This window comes from Callithrix jacchus, chromosome 5, assembly GCF_049354715.1.
Source record: "Callithrix jacchus isolate 240 chromosome 5, calJac240_pri, whole genome shotgun sequence".
NCBI lineage: Eukaryota > Metazoa > Chordata > Mammalia > Primates > Cebidae > Callithrix > Callithrix jacchus.
Window position 1 is genome coordinate 164,536,917 of NC_133506.1, and position 20,227 is coordinate 164,557,143.

The window sequence follows — 20,227 nt, forward strand, 5'->3', positions numbered from 1 at the left end:
AGACTGTTCCACTGGGCACGCGAGGTGCTGGTGGGTGGGGGGGGGGGAATGGGGGCGGGGAGGTGCGCGCGCAGCCGGGGAGGAGGTAAGTTCTCGGGGCACTCCCGAGCCCTGGGTGGGCGGAGCAGGGGAAGCGGGGTCTGATAGGCCCTGCCCCTCCCCACGCACGGGCCCACCCGGAGCGGTGCTGGGGTCTGGGTGGGGCTCGGGTGAAATCTCTCTAAACTTTCTCCCTCGCGTCGTTGAGCTCAGGTTCCACCGTTTTCTGGGAACGTTTCATTTAGGGAGGGTTGTGCTCTCTGGCCTGGGGGAGACCTCGGAGCTGCCCAGGGCCTCTGAGAACTTTGCAGCGTCCGCCCGGGGCTGCCCCAGCTGGAGTTTTCGGACGCCTTTGTGGGGCACAGCTGAGTCCGGGTGGTGGGCCCCAAGTCATCCCGCTGGGGCCCTGGGGATACTTGTGGAGGCGCAGGGTCTGTGGGGGGGGACCCGGGAGAAGGGAAGCTGTCACGGGAGTGTGCACAAGGTTTCCGCGTGTTCCGGTTTTGCCCCGCAGCTGAAAGCTGGGGCGTTCTGTGGCGGACAGCTGCGGAGCTGGCTCTCCCTTCGCTGCTTCGCAGTTGGGCTTGGAAAAGTACGTTGTCACTTTAAGATGAAGTTGAAATTTTATCCCTGGTGCCAGAGGGTCAAACAAAGGGAGCTTCTCACCTGCCCCACCTTTCTTCGCAGGAGTTGACACCCAGTCACTAAGTATTAAAACAGGCCCAGCATGGTAGCTCATGCCTGTAACAGCACTTTGGGAGGCGACTACTGAAACCCTGTCTCTACACAGGAACCAACTTTTTAAATGGACTGGGTGCGGTGGTGCCTGCCTGTAATACCAGCTATTAGGGAGGCTGGAGCCCGGGAGTCGGAGGTTACACTGAGCTGTGATTGCGCCACCGCGCTCCAGCCTCGGTGATAGAGCAAGACTGGCTCGAAAACAAAACATTGCTTCCGTATTCAGTCGCATCCTCACGTCTTTGGCATAAGGCACAGATGTATGCCCGTACGAAGCGTGAAAGCTTGTTCCATTTCGCAGGTATGGCCTCTGTATCCCTTAGAACCAGGATTTGCACGGAGGTCCCAATTGTGAACAAGTTTGATCCAGTCTTACGCTCATAAAAGTGTTCATTCTAGTAAACTCAGAGCATCAGACAATTATAGTACATGGACAGTTGTTCATAAAGCCAATAATAGAGCATTTAGCTGAGTAAGAATGCAACCCGTGGGAAAGAGCGGGACACAGGACGGCGATTGGAATGATGGAGAAGTCCAATGGAAGAGCCAAGAAATGGACCTCCTTAGGATAGGGATCGTGGATGGAAAACTCCAGAGGACATGGGCAACTGGGAGGAAGCTAAAGATGGGATCTGAAAATAAATGGATATCTTCTGACACGTGGTCAGTGAGGGCTCCCTGAAACCTCATTTCTGGAATGAATGAGATGATTGTCACACATTAACATTGTGTGAACGTATCTTTTTCCTGATGTAGCACAGTATAATTATTTTCCTCCGTTTTTTTTTTTTTTGAGACGGAGTTTCGCTGTTGTTACCCAGACTGGAGTGCAATGGCGCGATCTCAGCTCACCGCAACCTCCACCTCCTGAGTTCGGGCAATTCTCCTGCCTCAGCCTCCTGAGTAGCTGGGATTACAGGCAGGCGCCACCATGCCCAGCTAATTTTTTGTATTTTTAGTAGATTTCACCAGGATGGTCTCGATTTCTTGACCTCGTGATCCACCCGCCTTGGCCTCCCAAAGTGCTGGGATTATAGGCGTGAGCCACCGCGTCCGGCCCATTTTCCTCAGTTTTCATATTTCCAAACTCTTCAGAATACTGTCATTGATCCATGCAGTACCCTCAAACATTACTCTCAACTATCCAGTCTCATATTCAGGTCAAAACATTTCTTCAAGTTTTTTTTTCCAAGCCAAACTGTATCCAGCTTTATTAAAGATGCTTTCCATAAACAATCATGGTATTTCAGGCAGGGCATGGGCAGACAATTGTTAACAGTATACAACAACTTTCAAACTCCCTTCTTTGATGGACTACCCAAAATCAGAAAGCCACTATGAAACCCCACTGAAGTCTTCATCTGATGCTCTGAACAGGGAAAGTTTAGAGGGAGGGTTGACAGTTCACATTTAGCATGCTGTTTAACAACTTTTCACGAGCCGACCCTGACTTTCAGGAAGTGAAATGAAAACGGCAGAATTTATCTGAAGATCCACAATCTAGAGATGGAATCACTGCTCTTTTGACAGGTGCCAGCTCAGTGGCATCACTGCCAAGTCCAGATTGCCCGACACACAGGTAACCAATGACTGGGGTCAGGTCCCGGGAGATGTCTGGGCTTAAGGGAGTTAAGTCTATGCGGAAAGACGGAAAGGGAGAAGAGGACATAAAAAGGAATTTGTTTTTCCATACCACAGGCTTTTGTGTGCCACGGTGGCCATGTGTGTCAAAGTCAGGGAATCCTTCCTCCTGGGAGCCCAGAGGAAGTCTCTCAAAACTAGAAGGGAAAGGCGTTTCCCCACATCAATCCAGCTTTGGAGACATTCTGTCAGTGACATCTGCCCCTTCCCCCAAAACAATGAAGCGTTCTGTGTGCTAACAACATAGCTAAAAAAAAAAAAAGTAAAACAAAATTCTGCATTTTTATAAAACTTGATAAAAAATAGTATTTCAAACTGTACAGTGACCAGAAGTACAGTTATCAAAACGCTCACACTTCACTCGGCGTCTCCAGTGCCTTCGGCTTCCTGCGCTGTCTGTTTGGGCATCTCCCTTTCCTGCAGGGTTATTCCCTTTCTGCCAGCATCAGCTTTTCCCTCTTTCCCTTTGGGTACCTTCTCTCCCTTCTTCGCAGGGGCCTCTTTAGGCGTGGGCTCTGGCTTTGGAGGAGCAGGTTTAGCGGACAGCCTCGCAGACCTTCTCTGTGGTTCGTCCTTCACCCTGGCTTCATCTCCTTTAGTGTCCCCTTCAGCCTTTCTCTTGGGCATGGTGGTGACGGTGGCGGGACGTAGGTGCTGGGCGCGGGGTGCAGTGGCGCGTGGGCTTCGGTCGGTCCGGGGGACGTTCTCACCTCTTCTTCTTCACACTGCTCCCAAGTTTTATAAAAATATAGTTGTGGTGAAAAACTGTACTGAAGTTAGAGTCAAGGCACCTTAGATTAAAATCTTGCCTTTGGCCAGGAGCGGTGGTTCACACCTGTAATCCCAGCACTTTGGGAGGCCGAGGCAGGAGTTCAGGAGATCAGGAGTTCAAGACCAGCCTGGCCAACACAGTGAAACTTCATCTCTGCTAAAAATACATAAATTAGCCGAGCCTGGTGGCAGGCACCTGTAATCCCAGCTACTCGGGAGGCTAAGGCAGGAGAATCACTTAAACCCCGTAGGCGGAGGGTGCAGTGAACCGAGATCACACCACAGCACTCCTGCTTGGGCAAGGGAGCGAGACTCTGTCTCAAACGACAACAGCAACAACAACTTTATTGCTAAGATTGCAGGCTCTGGAAATAAAAGATCTTGAACGCCCACCCATAAGAATAAACAGACAGTTGAGACATAGTTTAGTGAACAGCGAAGAACTTTATTTAAAATGAAATAAACTAGAATACAAAAGAAAAATCACATATAAAGGTGAGTCACAGTAAAGGTGAGTATTATTTTGTGAAACTTGTTTTATTATTATTTTTTATTTTTTGAGACTGAGTCTCACTCTGTTGCCCAGGCTGACGTGCAGTGCGGCCATCTTGGCTCACTGCAACCTCCACCTCCCAGGGAAGCAATTCTCCTGCCTCAGCCTCCCGAGTAGCTGGGATTACAGGTGCCTGCCACCAGCCTTGGCTAATTTTTGTATTTTTAGCAGAGATGAAGTTTCACTGTGTTGCCCGGGTAATTTTTTTTGTATTTTTACTAGAGACGGTGTTTCACCAGGTTGGCCAGACTGGTCTTGAATTCCTGACCTCGGGCAATTCGCCTGCCTTGGCCTCCCAAAGTGCTGGGCACCACCAGCCTGGGTGACAGAGTGAGACTTGTCTCAAAAAGAAAAAACGGGCCAGGCATGGTGGTTCACGCCTGTAATCCCAGCACTTTGGGAGGCCGAGGTGGGCAGATCACGAAATCAGGAGTTCAAGACCAGTCTGACCAATATGGTAAAACCCCGTCTCTACTAAAAATACGAAAATTAGCCGGGCATGGTGGCACGTGCCTGCTGAGGCAGGAGAATCGCTTGAACCTGGGAGGTGAAGGTTGCAGTGAACCAAGATTGCACCACTGCATTCCAGCCTGGGTGACAGAGTGAGACTCTGTCTCAAAAAAAGGGAAAAAAGAAACAGTGCCTAGTAGACAGCCAGTCAATAGTTGCCAAATGGATGAACTGCAGACCAGGACTGATGATAGTAACTGGGGTTTGTTTGCACCATGTTCCAACACAGCAACACTCTGAGTTAGTCAAGCGTGTGTAATCAGATTTTCTGACTTTTTTTTGCAGTACCATTGACTGAAAAATAAAGATGGATGAACAGTAGCTAGTGGCCAGAGACGCTGTTTGGTAAGTTAACATAGAAAAGAGGCCGAGTGTGGTGGCTCACACCTGCAATCCCAGCACTTTGGGAGGCCAAGGTGGGAGGATCACCTGAGGTCAGGAGTTTGAGACCAGCCTGGCTAACATGGTGAAACCCTGTCTCTACTAAAAATACAAAAATTAGCTAGATGTAGTGGCATGCATCTGTAGTCCCAGCTACTCAGGAGGCTGAGGCAGGAGATTTGCTTGAACCCAGGAAGTGGAGGTTGCAGTGAGCTGGCATCATGCAGTGGAGGCCACTGCACTCCAGCCTAGATGACAGAGTGAGTCTTCGTCTCAAAAACAAAACACACCAAAACCCAAAAAACAAACAAACATAGAAAAGAACTCTCTCTTCCCTGGGAGGAGGAAAAGTGGCCTAAGACATCGTTAAATCAAAAAGGAAGTTATAGAACTGCACAACATGTACAGCACTCTTACCTATCGCGCAGATACCCACGAGAAAAAACAACATACTGCTCTACATATGTGCATTACTTACAAAAGCAGACATGAGAATCTAGAAGGTTACGTATCAAACTCACAACAGTGGCTAATTCTGGGAGGAGGCTGGGGAAGAGAGTGGCCGAGGGGAACTGCAGCATCAATTGCGATGCTCGCGCATTTGCCCCAATAGTGTTTCACATTTAATATCCAAAATGTTCTTTTCTCATAGATACCAAACGTAATAATGCAAATAAAGTATGGGGAAGTATTTATATTATATATAGACAATATATGAGAAAAATGCACTGAAGAAATAAGCATATATACCCGAAACAAGCAAAGGGTGGGCCACGTCTAAATTGGCCCAGCACCATGGCTCAGGCCTGTAATCCCAGCACGTTGGGAGGCTGAGGCCAGAGGATAGCTTGAGCCCAGGGTTTCAAGAATGTAGCAAGACCCACCTCTACTTTTTTTTTTCTTGAGAGAGAGTCTTGTTCTGTCGCCCAGGCTGGAGTGCAGTGGTGTGATCTCAGCTCACTGCAGCCTCCACCTCCCCAGTTCAAGCAATTCTTCTGCTTCAGCCTCCCAGGTAGTTGGGATTACAGGTGCATGCCACCACGCATGGCTAATTTTTTAATTTGTATTTGTATTTTTTATTATTATTATTTTTTGAGACAGAGTCTCACTCTGTCGCCAGGCGCCAGGCTGGAGTGCAGTGGCACAATCTTGGCTCACTGCAACCTCCGCCTCCAGAGTCAGCCACCCAAGTAGCTGGGACTACAGGCATGTGCCACTACGCCCAGCTAATTTTTGTATTTTTAGTAGAGACAGGGTTTCACCATGTTGGCCAGGATGGTCTCGATCTCTTGCCCTCGTGATCCGCCCACCTCGGCCTCCCAAAGTGCTGGGATTACAGGCTTAAGCCACCGCGCCTGGCCTTTTTATTTTTTTTGAGATGGAGTTTTGCTCTGTTGCCCAGGTTGAAGTGCAGTGGCGCAATCTCAGCTCACTGCAACCTCTGCCTTCTGGGTTGAAATGATTCTCCTGCCTCAGCCTCCCAAGTAGCTGGGACTACAGGTATGCACTACCACGCCCAGCTAATTTTTGTATTTTTAGTAGAGATGGGATTTCACCATCTTGACCAGGATGATCTCAATCTCCTGACCTCATGATCGGCCCACCTCAGCCTCCCAAAGTGTTGGGATTACAGGTGTGAGCCACCGAGCCCAGCCTAATTTTTGTACTTTTGGGCCGGGAGCGGTGGCTCCCGCCTGTAATCCCAGCACTTTGGGAGGCTGAGGCGGGTGGATCATGAGGTCAAGAGATCAGGATCATCCTGGTCAACATGGTGAAACCCCGTCTCTACTAAAAACACAAAAAAATTAGCTGGGCATGGTGGCACGTGCCTGTAATCCCAGCTACTTGGGAGGCTGAGGCAGGAGAATTGCCTGAACCCAGGAGGCGGAGGTTGCGGTGAGCTGAGATCGCGCCATTGCACTCCAGCCTGAGTAACAAGAGCGAAACTCCATCTCAAAAAAAAAAAAAAATTTTTGTACTTCTAGTAGAGATGGGGTTTCACCATGTTGGCCAGGCTGGTTTTGAACTCCTGACTTCAAGTGATCTACCTGCCTTGGCCTCCCAAAGTGTTTTGGGATTACAGGCGTGAGCCACCACACCTGGCCAAGGCTTGTTCCTTAAATCCATCTAGTTTCCGCGTCTAGGGCTTTATGAACAGGGCAGCTTTTGTTTTTAGTTGGAAAGTTGTCGCCAAATATTGGAGGAAATTATGAGAATTAAGGAACCAGCCTAGTCTACAGGTAGATAACAAAAACTTAAAAACAATGCACAGGGTTATAGTTAATGATTGGTGTGTTAGAGTTTTTCCTTAGAAACAACTTTTTCTCTCTACAGTGCTCATATAGGAATCTGATTTAAAAACATGTTGAGGCTAGGAAGCCAAACCAAGACAGCTTTTTTTCTGAGACATGGTCTCACTCTGTTGCCCAGGCCACAGTGCAGTGGGACTGCAGCCTTAACTGCTAGGCTGACGCCGTCCTCCCACCTCAGCCTCCCAAGTAGCTGGGACTACAGGAGGGTGCCACGCCACCTAATTAAATTAATTAATTAATTAATTATATTTATTATTATTTTTCTGAGATGGAGTCTCACTTTGTCGCCCAGCCTGGAGTGCAGTGGTGCGATCTCAGCTCACTACAACCTCTGCCTCCTGGGTTCAAGGGATTTTCCTGCCTCAGCCTCCCAAGTAGCTGGACTTACAGGTGCACACCACCACACCCAGCTAATTTTTGTATTTTTTAGTAGAGATGGGATTTCACCATGTTGGTCAGGCTGATCTCGAACTGGTGACCTCAGGTAATCTACCCTCCTTGGCCTCCCAAAGTGCTGGGATTACAGGCATGAGCCGCTGTGCCCAGCTTATTTATTTTTCATTTATTTTGAGATAAAGTCTCACTCCTGTTGCCCAGGCTGGACTGCAATGGCGTGATCTCAGCTCACTGCAACCTCTGCCTCCTGGGTTCAAGTGATTCTTTTGCCTCAGCCTCTCGAGTAGCTGGGACTAGAGGCATGGGCCACCACACCCCACCAATTTTTGTATTTTTAGTAGAGAGATGGGGTTTCACCATGTTGGTCAGGCTGATCTCGATCTCCTGACCTCAGATGATACACCCACCTTGGCCTCTAAAGTGCTGGGGTTACAGGAGTGAGCCACCACGCCTGGCCTATTTTTAAAATAAAATGAAAATTGAGTTGGGAGTCTGGCTCTGTTGCCCAGGATGGTCTTGTGCTCTTGGCCTCATCCTCCGCACTCCACCCACCAAAGCACAGGGTTACAGGTGGAGCCACCATATCTGATCCTTCTGGTGCATTTTGAAGGTAGAGACTGTAGGCCAGATTTGCTGATGGATTAATGTGGGGCATGTGGCAAGTTAACCACTCCCTTTTCTTCCCTTCCCTTCCCCTCCCCTTTCCCTTCCCCTTCTCTCTCCTCCTCCCTGTCCCCCTTTCCTCCCCTTCGTTTTGTATTTTGAGATAGACTCTTACTCTGTCACCCAGGCTGTAGGACAGTGGTACAATCTCAGCTCACTGCAACCTCCACCTCTTGGGTTCAAGTGATTCTCCTGCCTCAGCCTCCCGGGTAGTTGGGATTACAGGTATATACCACCATGATTGGCTAATTTTTGTTTGTTTTTTTTTTTAGTAGAGATGGGGTTTTGCCATGTTGGTCAGGCTAGTCTTGAACTCCTGGCCTCAAATGATCCACCAGCCTTGGCCTCCCGAAGTGCTGGGATTACAGGCGTGAGCTCCTGTGCCTGGGCCACACTCTTTTGCTTAAGGCACTTTCTTCTTCCTTTGAAAATACATCCTGTGGTTTCCGTCCTCCCTCACTGGCCTCTTCTCTCAGACTCTTCTGCCAGCTCTACTCCAGGCGCCTTGAAATGCCCCAGACCTCTGCGTGGGGAGTCTTTTATGCCACACCCTTCCTAGGTGACGTCATCTGGCCCTAGGTTTTCAGGGTGAGTCACTGTGCCGGTGACGCCCAGATTCCTACCTCCAGCCCTGGTTTCTTCCAAGTGCTCCAGATTCACATACTTAACCTGCTTTCTTGATGTCCCTTCGTGGATGTCAAACAGGCATCTCAAAAGTCAACTCTTGATCCTCTCCCCTGCTCCAATCTTCCCCATCTCAGTAAATGCATTCTATTCCTCTGGTTGCATAGGCTTCAAACCTAGGAGTCATCGTCGAATAGACCCTCTTTCTTGGCTCCTCGGCTGAGCTTTCAGCAAGTCCTGTCACTGAGCCCATCCGCACATACTTAAAATCCATCCTCCTCTTGCCGGCTCGGCTGCACCTTCTGACTGAAGTTGTCAGCACTGTTCTCTGGACCTCTGCTCTAACAGCTCTTCCTGTTTCTGCTCCTGCTCTAGAGTCCATCCTCCTCCTCCCTCTGGAGAGAGGCTTCTCTGACCACCCCCTGCTATTACAGGCTGGCATGCTCTTGTAGGTTTGCTTGTCTATTTCTCTCTTTTCCGCCTCCACCAGAAGGCAGAGGTTCTGGCTGTCTGGTTCCGTGCTGCATTTTCAGAGCCTAGAACAGTGCCTGGCACACGGCACGTGATGAGGAAATGAGAGCAAAGCAGAGTCAGAATCTGAGAACGTTCTCTGTCTGCCTCGGGGCTAGAGGAACTCTTCCCTTTTATTTTACCTCCATGCTTCTGCTCCGCTGTCCTTCCTGTTTCTTGGCTTCCTCAGTGTTTGCTTTGCCATGGCGCCATCTTGGTCCCATGTCTCGTGTTCCGCTCAGCTCAAAGCAGTCCACGGGCTCAACTCTCCATGTCCCAGGAAGGGAAAACCCACTTTGCTTGGGTCAAGTGTCCATTTTCCATCCCTCCGTCCCCACCCCTAGCAAAGGCTGGGGGCTATGGGGAGAAGGAAGCCAAAAGTGTCCCTGGCCACCAGCAGAAGGGGGCTCTCCAGAGGCAAGCCCATCCCGCGCTCCTTTGAGTAAGTGCCAATCACAGAGGTGGACCCTGACTTGCAAAGCTGAGGACCAGCTTCCTGTCAGTGGTAACCCTGAGCAGCCAGCAGCAGCTTCTGTCTGCAACATCTCCACATGGGCACTTCCTAACTTCCAAAAGATAAGCGCTCGTCCTTCCGAGGAGGTCCTGATGTCAGGAGTAGCCAAGAGGGCAGTCTTGGTCTGTGAGGAGGTGGCCCTTCCACTCCATACAGCCCTTCCCAGGGTGTTCCTGTATCCTGGGGTCTGCTCGTGGCGCCAGCAAGCAGGGATTCCTCGGGAGCCCCCTCAGCCCTCCCGCCCACTGCTGTCCTCTCTCCCTGCCCCTCTGATTTGTTCACGTGGTAAGCCGTGTGTGTCGCGGTGTCTGTCAGATCTGCCCCTTTTCTCGGGAGCCCCCTCAGCCCTCCCGCCCACTGCTGTCCTCTCTCCCTGCCCCTCTGATTTGTTCACGTGGTAAGCCGTGTGTGTCGCGGTGTCTGTCAGATCTGCCCCTTTTCTCGGGAGCCCCCTCAGCCCTCCCGCCCACTGCTGTCCTCTCTCCCTGCCCCTCTGATTTGTTCACGTGGTAAGCCGTGTATGTCGCGGTGTCTGTCAGATCTGCCCCTATTCTCTGAGTCCTTTCAGGACTTTGCCGTTGACATTCCGTGATTCACAGTATTTTGCGTAGATGTCAGTTTTTCCTCATCTCTCCCCTGCCGCCCCTGTGGGTTCTCTCAGCCTGACGTCTTTCATCTCTAATTCTGGAAACTAACCTCCATTCTGTCTTTGAATATCACCTTCCCTCCATATTTCCCCTTTCCTTTTTCAGCTCCTATTACCTGGATATTAACACTTCTGTGTCTGTCCTTCATGATTCTAACTTTTCAAAATATTTCTTTTCTTTTTTCATCCTTTCCTCCCTATCAAAATGTCTCAAACTGATCTTTCATTTTTGCTAATTCTTTTCTTGGCTGAGTCAGTGTACTCCAGGAATTCTGTTGTGTGTGTCAATCTTACATTTTTTATCCTGATCTTTCCACTTGAGTCTTCTGTTTGCTCTGTTGTTTCACTCGTTCCAAACCTCTGGCCTCCCCAGAGACTCTACATCCTCTTCTCCATCTGTTCTCTCTCTAGATGCTCTGGGTGATTCGGAGGGGGAAGCCCGGAGCCCTGAGCTAGTCTGGCATGGAGGGAGGAATGGGAAGCAGTGTCCCATTTGAGGAGGCAGGTTTACAGCCGGCTTCTGTAATCTAGCTGTTTTTTTTGTTTGCTAAATCTCTGATAGTTGAAGTGTGGTTTGTCCGCCAGTGATCTCAGCACCACCACGGAGCTTGTTAGAAATGCGGCATCCCAGCCCCATCGCAGCCCTCCTGAGTCAGACGCTGCTGCCTCACCAGGCCCCCAGCGGAGTCACATGTTCATGCAAGTTTCAGGAGCCCAATTCTACAATGAAATATGCTTTTATGGCCGGGCGCGGTGACTCACATCTGTAATCCCAGCACTTTGAGAAGCTGAGGTGAGCGGATCACCTGATATTGGGAGTTCAAGATCAGCCTGACCAATATGGAGAAACCTCATCTCTACTAAAAATAAAAAAAAATTAGCTGGACATAGTATCGCATGCCTGTAATCCCAGCTACTCGGGAAGCTGAGGCAGGAGAATTGCTTGAACCTGGGAGGTGGAGGTTGCAGTGAGCTGAGGTTGTGCCACTGCATTCCAGCCTGGGCAACAAGAGCAAAACTCCATCTCAAAAATAAATAAAATAAAATACAATTTTATAATTAGGAAAAGGATAGTTTCTTTGAAATAGTAGGACTTCCCCAATGAGTCAGCTACCTGTATTTCTGGTTTGTTGGGCTGGACGCCAGAGACCATTCTGCATAGAATTGTACCTCCTTGACCTGGGCGTTAGGGTGAGGATTCCTCTTCCCTTCTCCCCACCTTAGAGACAAAATCCTCTTAAACATACCCGGCAGCAGGCCGGGCGCGGCAGCTCACCCTTGTAATCCCAGCACTTTGGGAGGCTGAGGCAGGTAGCTCACTGGAGGTCAGGAGTTCGACAGCAACCTGGCCAACATGGTGAAACCCCATCTTTACTAAAAATACAAAAGTTAGCTGTGGGTAGGAGCGTGTGCCTGTAATTCCAGCTATTCGGGAGGCTTAGGCAGGAGAATTGCTTGAACCCAGGAGGCAGAGGTTGTTGAGCCGAGATCGTGTCACTACACTCCAGCCTGAGCTAAAGAGTGAGAATCTGTCTCAGAAAACAGCCTGAGCAACAAGAGCAAAACTCCACCTAAAAAACAAACAAGTAAAAAAACCAAAAAGTTAACCTAGCATGGTGGCAGGTGCCTGTAATTCCAGCTACTCAGGAGGCTGAGGGAGAGAATTGCTTGAACCTGGATGGCAGAGGTTGCAATGAGCCTAGATCGCGCCACTGCACGCCAGCCTGGGTGACAGAGTAAGACGCTGTCTCAAAAAAAAAAAAAAAAAATGTAGCCAGGTGTGCTGGCTCATACCTGTAGTGACAGCTACCTGAGAGTCTGATGTGAAAGGATCACCTGAGCCGGGAGGTCGAGACCGCATGAGCCTGCAGTGATCCGTGATGACTCAACAGGGTGAGTGAGCTCGTGTGCAGATGCCCAGAAGCCTTTGAGAGAGGGAGGCCACTCAGGAGGGGTGGGGGGAGCTCAGGCATTGTAGTCATATTCTTATTCTCATTTCCTGCTGTGGTTTTTTTAAATCTCTCTCTGCCGTTTCCCTTGATTTCGCCCATCTCTTCTCTTTCTACCGTATTGTCTACCCCCCCCCCGCCAAAGCATTGTGATTTCAGCAATCATTTATCTCTATAATCCCATGATAATAAAATGTCCTCATTAATTAATATGCTGATTTAAACTTTTTTCTCTCACATCTCTTTTGAGTGCTTGAAAATTGCTGCCAGATATGTTGTTTGTTTGTTTATTTTTATTTATTTATTTTGAGGTGCAGTCTTGCTCTGTCGCCCAGGCTGGAGTGCTGTGGCACAATCTTGGCTCACTGCAACCTCCACCTCCTGGGTTCAAGCAATTCTCCTGCCTCAGCCTCCCGAGTAGCTGGGACTACAGGTGCCTGTCACCATGCGTGGCTGATTTTTGTATTTTTAGTAGAAACGGGGTTTCACCATGCTGGCCAGGCTGATCTTGAACTCCTAACCTCACGATCCACCTGCCTCAGTCTCCCAAAGTGCTTACAGGTGTGAGCCACCACGCCCAGGCACCTGCCACCTGCCACCCGCCACCTGCTAGTGTAGAGAAATGAGTAGACTTAGACAAGCACATGGGCTTCCTCTATAGCAGCCTAGACGTTGACACTGAGACTCCACGAGTCTGGGCCACTTCCTCCCTCAAGTGTGAAAGGAAAATAAATCATGGGACCCCAAAATCACTAAGCCAAGGGAGAAGGCAAGCTGAGAACTTTCAGGCAAACCTGCCTCCCATTTTATCTCCTAAATAAGATAGCTACAAAGAACTTTAAAAAGCAGCCAGGCACGGTGGCTCATGCCTGTAATCTCAGCACTTTGGGAGGCTGAAGCGGGTGGATCACCTGAAGTTGGGAGTTCGAGACCAGCCTGACCAACATGGAGAAACTCCGTCTCTATTAAAAATACAAAATTAGCTGGGCGTGGTGGCACATGCATGTAATCCCAGCTACTGGGAGGCTGAGGCAGGAGAATTGCTTGAACCCAGGCGGTGGAGGTTGTGGTGAGCCAAGATCGCGCCACTGCACTCCAGCCTGGCAACAAGACTGAAGCTCTGTCTCAAAAAAAGAAAAAAAAAAAGCCACTTAACTTTCTCATAATTTGCCCACAAGGAAATTCCTAATTCTACAAGGGAGGGCTAATCAGAGGCTTGAAAGAATGCAATTGTTAGATCTTATCCACCTGTGAGCTGGAAGGTCGCGTTGTCTCACCTTTCTGGACTGAACCAGTGTTCATCGTACACATACTGATTGATGCCTTGTGTCTCCCTAAAATGTATAAAACCAACTGTGCCCTCACCACTTAGTGCACAGGTCGTCAGAACTTCCTGAGGCTGTGTCACCGGCACACGTCCTCAACCCTGGCAAAACCAACTTTCTAAATTGGTTGAGACCTGTCTCAGATACTTTGGGTTCACATAAGGAAACAGGAAGCAGGAATCTGGTGTCTCTCTCTTTAAGCACAGTTTAAGTTTTACTGAGTGTAAGAACTCAGTAAGCACAGTTCTAGGCTGCGTTTGTCCTGTGAATCCTTCCCTTCTGGGTCCCCGCAGGTACTGCCACTCTCTCCTCTCTCTCCTGCCTTCTCTTCCTTTATTTTTCCTTTTTTTTTTTTTTGAGACACAGTCCCACTCTGTCACCCAGGCTGGAGTGCAGTGGCACAATCTTGGCTCACTTCAACCTTCACCTCCTGGCTTGAAGCAATTCTTCTGCCTCAGCCTGCTGAGTAACTGGGACTACAGGCACATGCCACCATGCCTGGCTAATTTTTGTATTTTTAGTAGAGATGGGGTTTCACCATATTGGCCAGGCTGGTCTTGAACTCCTGACCTCGTGATCCACCTGCCTTGGCCTTGGCCTCCCAAAGTGCTGAGATTACAGGCGTGAGCTACCGCACCTGGCTCCTACCTTTCCTTTCTAGATCCACCCTCCCAGTCTTGGCGTTCCTTAGGGTTTGGTTCTTGGGACTCTTCTCTGTTTATGTGTTCTCCCTAGATAGTATCATCTATAAGTGACTTAAATAGCACTCATAATGCTAAAAAAAATACATTTCCATTTCTAGCCTAGTTGTCTCTGAATTTCAGAATAAGGTAAATGAAGAATTCACCTTTTTACACCTTAAGTTTGAAATGCCGGTGATTTATTGTTGGAAATAGATGCCTGGTGCCGCAAAGAAAAATTAGTACTAAGACTTTAAAGGATCTTTCAGCAACGCAACTTTTACTTCCTGGACTGCAGGAAGGGTACCCTCGCCAGCCATCGTGCCACAAGAGAACAATGAACAAAAGAAAACACACAAACGTATCCCTTACACATTTGGGGTCATCCTTACTGCTGTGTCTGATCTCCATTGGCTGGAGCCAGACCTCACAATCTAAGCTAAAACCCAACTGGCTAACAGCTTAAAACTTTTCTAAACAGGTAAAAGCAGTGGAGAGCTGGGGCATGCCTGTGAGCACGTCCAGCACAGATATCCTGGTGAAAGTAAAGGAACACAGAATGTACCACGTGCCTGTAGGCACGGCGTGTCTAACAGCGACATAGGATAGGGCTTCACAAAGATAACAAGAAAGGAAACTTTAAGAAGGAACTTTTCTACTCCCCACATTTATCCAGCAGCCCTCCTGGTTTTTCACTTGGCTGTATCAGCATCTCATTTAACTCAATGTTCTACTCACTCTCCTCAACTTGCTCCCTGCTCCATCTCAGCCAGTGGTGCCACCAGAACCCAGTTTCCTGAGCTAAGTGCCTTCCTTGACACCTTCCTCTCCCACACTGCCTCACCTGACCTGTTACCAGTCCTGTCACGTATGGTTTTTTTTTTTTTTTTGAGACAGAGTCTTGCTCTGTTGCCCAGCCTGGAGTGCAGTGGTGCAATCTCGGCTCACCACAACCTCTGCCTCTCGGGTTCAAGCGATTCTCCTGCCTCAGCCTCCCAAGTAGTTGGGATTACAGGTGTGCACCACCATGCTAGCTAATTTTTGTATTTTCAGTAGAGACGGGGTTTCACCATATTGGCCAGGCTGGTCTCAAACTCCTGACCTTGTGATCCGCCCGCCTCAGCTTCCCAAGATGCTGGGATTACAGGCCTCAGCCACTGCCCGGCCTTGTGACCTACTATCTACCAGAACTTCTGGCAAATACTCACTGTGTCTCAATTGTCTCATCTATAAAATTCAATGAATGACACTATTACCTACTTCTCAGACCAGATGGGAGAATGCCTGTGAAGCAGGTGGGTGGTGCCTGTCACACCCAGGTGTTTATTGCCCACCCCTGCCTCCTCAACCCCGCCACAGTTCACACCCGCCACTCCTGAGCTCCACACACCGCCTTCCTCCCAGGCCCTCACGAAGGCCTGGGAGGAACTCATGAAGCCACTCATGAAGAACTCATGAAGCCACCCGGAATCCCTCTGCTTTGCCTGGCTCATTCCATCTCAATTTCAGATCTTTGCTTCAGGTCAGCTCCAAGGAGGCTATCCTTGCCCATCTTCCTAAAATAGAGCTCTCAAAACCTAGCTCTTTTCCTTCACGGTGCTGGCCTCCAATTGTAAGTAGGTATTTATCTGTTTACACGTGTCTCTATCGCTATAAACTTCGGAAGGGGAGAATTTCTTGTTTTGGTTCACTGACAAAAAAAAAGAATGCTCGGTATTTACTAAGCATTCAATAAATAGTTGTTGAGGGAGAAAAGAATGAGTGAATGAATAGGTGAAGTGTGGGAAGCTCCTGAGGAAGCAGCTCTCTACCTAGCGGCCAAAGCCACTGAGTAAACAGCGTGCGTACCCATCTGTTTTGCCCTCTGTGTGTTTTGCTAGTATGCAGTGTTCTAACTAGAAGTAAATTCTTGTTCGCTCATTAACATAATTTATTTTTTGGAGTCAGTCTGACTGTTACCTAGGCTGGAGTGCCGGGGCGCAATCTTGGCTCATTGCAGCCTCTGCCTCCCAGGTTCAAGCAATTCTCCTGCCTCAGCCTCTGGAATAGCTGGGATTACAGGCACCTGCCACCATGTCCGGCTAACTTTTTGTATTTTTAGTAGAGACAGAGTTGCATCCTGTTGCCCAAGCTGGCTGGTCTTGAACTTCTGACCTCAAGTGATCCACCCACCTCGGCCTCCTAAAGTGCTGGGATTACAGGTGTGCCTGTGCCCGGCCTTTTATGATTAATTAATTAATTAATTTTTTAAAGATGGGGTTTCCCCATGATGGCCAGGCTGGTCTTGAACTGCTGACCTTAGGTGATCCACCCACCTTGGCCTCCCAAAGTGCTAGGATTACAGGCTTGAGCCACCACGCGCGGCCTATTATTATTTATTTTTTAAGGTGTGTGCTTTTATTCAGCTGGTCTCAAGTCGGTGTACTGGTAAGCCCTGGCTGCTTCCACGCACTCCCAGGGAGACCAAAAGCCTTCATACATCTCAAGTTTGGGGGGAAAAAAGGGAGGGGGGCACGAAGGCTGATCATTCAAAATAACAAAAAGTATTCAGGTGAAGATTTAAAAATTTTGCATTACATAATTTACGCGAAAGCAATGCTATCACCTGCCCTGCATTTTTTTTTTTTTTTTTTTAGTGTTTATCTACAAGATAGAGACAGGGATCTCACTATGTTGCCCAGGCTGGTCTCAAACTGGGGCTCCAGGGATCCTCCCGCGTGGGCTTCCCAGCATGAGCCACGGCACCCGGCCCGGCCCATTAATAGAATCGGATGGCCTTGCACTTTCTCAGTCGGGGGTATTTAGTACTCACCTCCACATCGCGGTGGGGGAGCTGCATTGCATTCTCCCGAGTGACAAAGGGGGCTGGGGAGCAGGGCCTGACGCCCCTACACTCCCCGCAGAGGGGATTGCTGCAGTTGTGGTTTCTCCAAGTGTCCGGCAGAGGGCGCTGCGGACACGCGGCTGCAGCCGCCGGCCAGGGGAGAGCGGGTGACGTTCCCATGACCGCAGTGAGAGGCACAGCGCATTACTAGGACGCTTTCCAGCGGCTGGGTGACTTCAGAGCCCGGTAAAGTGCATGGTTTCCAAGTCCCCGCGAGTATGGGGATCTGGAGAGCTTTTGAGAAACACGGATTTCTGGGCGGCACTCTCCAATATTCTGGTTCAATAGGAATTGGGCGAGCCCTGGACCCTCTTGATGTTTCCCGTTGACTTTGATGACCAGGAGGTTTGGGGCGCATTGGTGGGAACTCCTCAAGGCCACTGGGAGCCGAAGGAGAGAGGAGGACACAAACCTGCTTTCCACTCCTAACCCTGTTGCTTTTTAGCTGCGCGATCTTTCTGTATACTACCCCCACCACAACTTGTAAAATGGAGCTAATGATAAAGATGGAGCTAGGTCAGGCCCTGTGGCTCAGGCCTATAATCCCACCATTTTGGGAGGCCGAGGCAGGAGGATCAGCTGAGGCCGTGAGTTCAAGACCAGCCTGGCCAACATGGTGAAACCCTGTCCCTATTGAAAATACAGAAATTGGCCATGAGTGTGATGCACCTGTAATCCCAGCTGCTCCGGAGGCCATGACACGAGAAACGCTTGAGCTTGGGAGGTAGAGGCTGCAGTGAGCTGAGATCAAGCCACTGCACTCCAGCCTGAGTAACAGAGTCCAATCCCGTCTCTCAAAAAAAAAAAGAAAGAAAGAAAATTTGGAATTATCACTGGCTAATTGATTAACTATTGTTTTACAGTGATCTGTGATCCTAGGATCTAGGCACAGTGGATACAGCAGTGAGCAAACGTGCATTCTGCTGGAGAGATACCGACCATCACAGTCACACAAACACACAAGATAATTTCCCGTAGAGTTAAGAGCTTTGGGGAAACCAGAATGCAGGAATGTGATAGAAAGTGGCTGGGAACAGGGAATTGAGGTTGGTGGGCCCGACGTCCTCTCCAAGGAGGTGACATTTGAGCAGTGATTTGGACAGTGAAAAAGCTCTGACCACACCAAACTCTGGGAGGAAGGCTTCTTGGACACAGGAAACACAAGCCATCAACAGCCCCAAGGAGTGAGTTTGGTGTGTTCAGAGAGCTGGAAGGAGGGAATGCCATGAAAGAGAGGCCAGTAGCATGTGCTGGGCAGAGAGGGAGCCGGCCCCTTGGCCCGTGGAGAGAGAAAGCAGAAACCAAAGCCAGCACCCACTGGAAAGGCTGCATCTGGAGACAGCAGCTACAGGTTGGTCGAGCTGCTGTCAGGCCCTGCCTAGGCCTTGCTGAACACAGGGAGCTACTTTCCCTGTCTTTGGGACAAATGTCAGAGGCAGAGAGGACTGGAAGATGGGGGATATAGAAAATAGTTGCATAACTTTAAGAGATGGGTGCCATTTAACTCATTTCACACAGGAGGCACTGAGCAAGGGCAGGCTGAATGATTTCCCCCATCTCGATTTCCTTCCAGCCCTGCTCCTCCCTTGCCTGCATCCATGCCACTCACTTTCCCACATCTGTGCCCCCCCAGCTCTCCTGCATCCGTGTCTCCCAGCTTTCCCGCATCTGTGCCCCCCAGCTTTCCTGCATCCGTGCCTCCCATCTCTCCCGTATCTGTGCCCCCCCAGCTCTCCCACATTCGTGCCCCTCAGCTTTCCTGCATCTGTGCCCCTCCAGCTTTCCCACATCTGTGCCTCCCAGCTTTCCCACATCTGTGCCTCCCAGCGTTCCTGCATCTGTGTCACCCAGCTCTCCTGCATCCGTGCCCCTCCAGCTTTCCCACATCTGTGCCTCCCAGCTTTCCTGCATCCGTGCCCCCCCAGCTTTCCCGCATCCGTGCCCCCCCAGCTTTCCCGCATCCATGCCTCCCAGCTGTCCCTCATTCGTGCCCCCCCAGCTTTCCTGCATTCGTGCCCCCCACCTTTCCTGCACGCGTGCCCCCCCAGCATTCCCACATCCATCTCCCCCACTTTTCCCGCACGTGTGTCCCCCCAGCTTTCCTGCATCCATGCCCCCCCACCTTTCCCGCACGCATGCCCCCCCCCAGCTTTCCCGTATCCATGCCTCCAAGCTTTCCCGAATCCAGGCCCCCCACTCCCAGCTAGTTGGGAGGCTGAGGTGGGAGGATCTCTTGAGCCTGGGAGGTCGAGTCTGCAGTGAGCCGTGATGGCATCACTGCACTCCAGCCTGGATGACAGAGTGAGATCCTGTCTCAAAAAAGATCACTGACAGGAATCTTGATTGTAGAAGCTTTGTCTGAACCACAAAACAGTTGTTCAGTTGGTGTAATGGAGGAGGATGGCCTCACAGACCAGAAAATAACTAAAGAAGGGAATATCCCAAGTCAGGATGTTGAAATCCGCAGGCCATCCCCACCGGCAGAACCTCTGTGGTCGGTTTCTCCTTCCCACCGTCCCCCAACCTCAGAAGTGTCGCTCCAGCTGCTCCTCCCCTTTTTTTTCTCTGAGTGGAGCCCTCCTAGTTTTCTAGAAATCATGATCTACTTCTTCTTTTCTTGTTTATTTATTTATTTTTGAGATGGAGTCTTGCTCTGTAGCGCAGGCTTGAGTGCAGTGGTGAGATCACTGCAACCTCTGCTTCCTGGGTTCAAGCAATTCTCCTGCCTTAGCCTCCCAAGTAGCTGGGATCACAGACACCCACCACCATGCCCAGCTAATTTTTATTTTTTGTAGAGACAGGGTTTCACCATGTTGGCCAGGCTAGTCTTGAACTCCTGACATCGTGATCTGCCCGCCTCAGCCTGCCAAAGTGCTGGGATTACAGGCGTGAGCCACCGCACCCGGCCTCTTGTTCTGTTTTTCCAACTTGTAGCCGCTAGGCTTTTCTTCAGAATCAAATAGGCTATACAGGTGTTTGGCTAGACATCTCCTTCCCCAGGGAATTCTGCCAACAGCTTTTAAATTTCTTTTTTCTACCAATACATATCTGTTCTGGCCAGGGCAACAGGACACCGTACACGTACCTCCTA

General features: G+C 49.8%; 1 long non-coding RNA gene across 1 annotated transcript; it reads left to right on the top strand.

The window, feature by feature from the left end:
• The first annotated feature begins 56 nt into the window (after window positions 1–56).
• Window positions 57–19,111, top strand: LOC103793552 (uncharacterized). Its single transcript, XR_008481836.2, has 3 exons — window positions 57–2,356; window positions 4,538–4,597; window positions 10,861–19,111. It is a non-coding gene; the product is annotated as an uncharacterized LOC103793552 (long non-coding RNA).
• The last annotated feature ends 1,116 nt before the right edge of the window (window positions 19,112–20,227 follow it).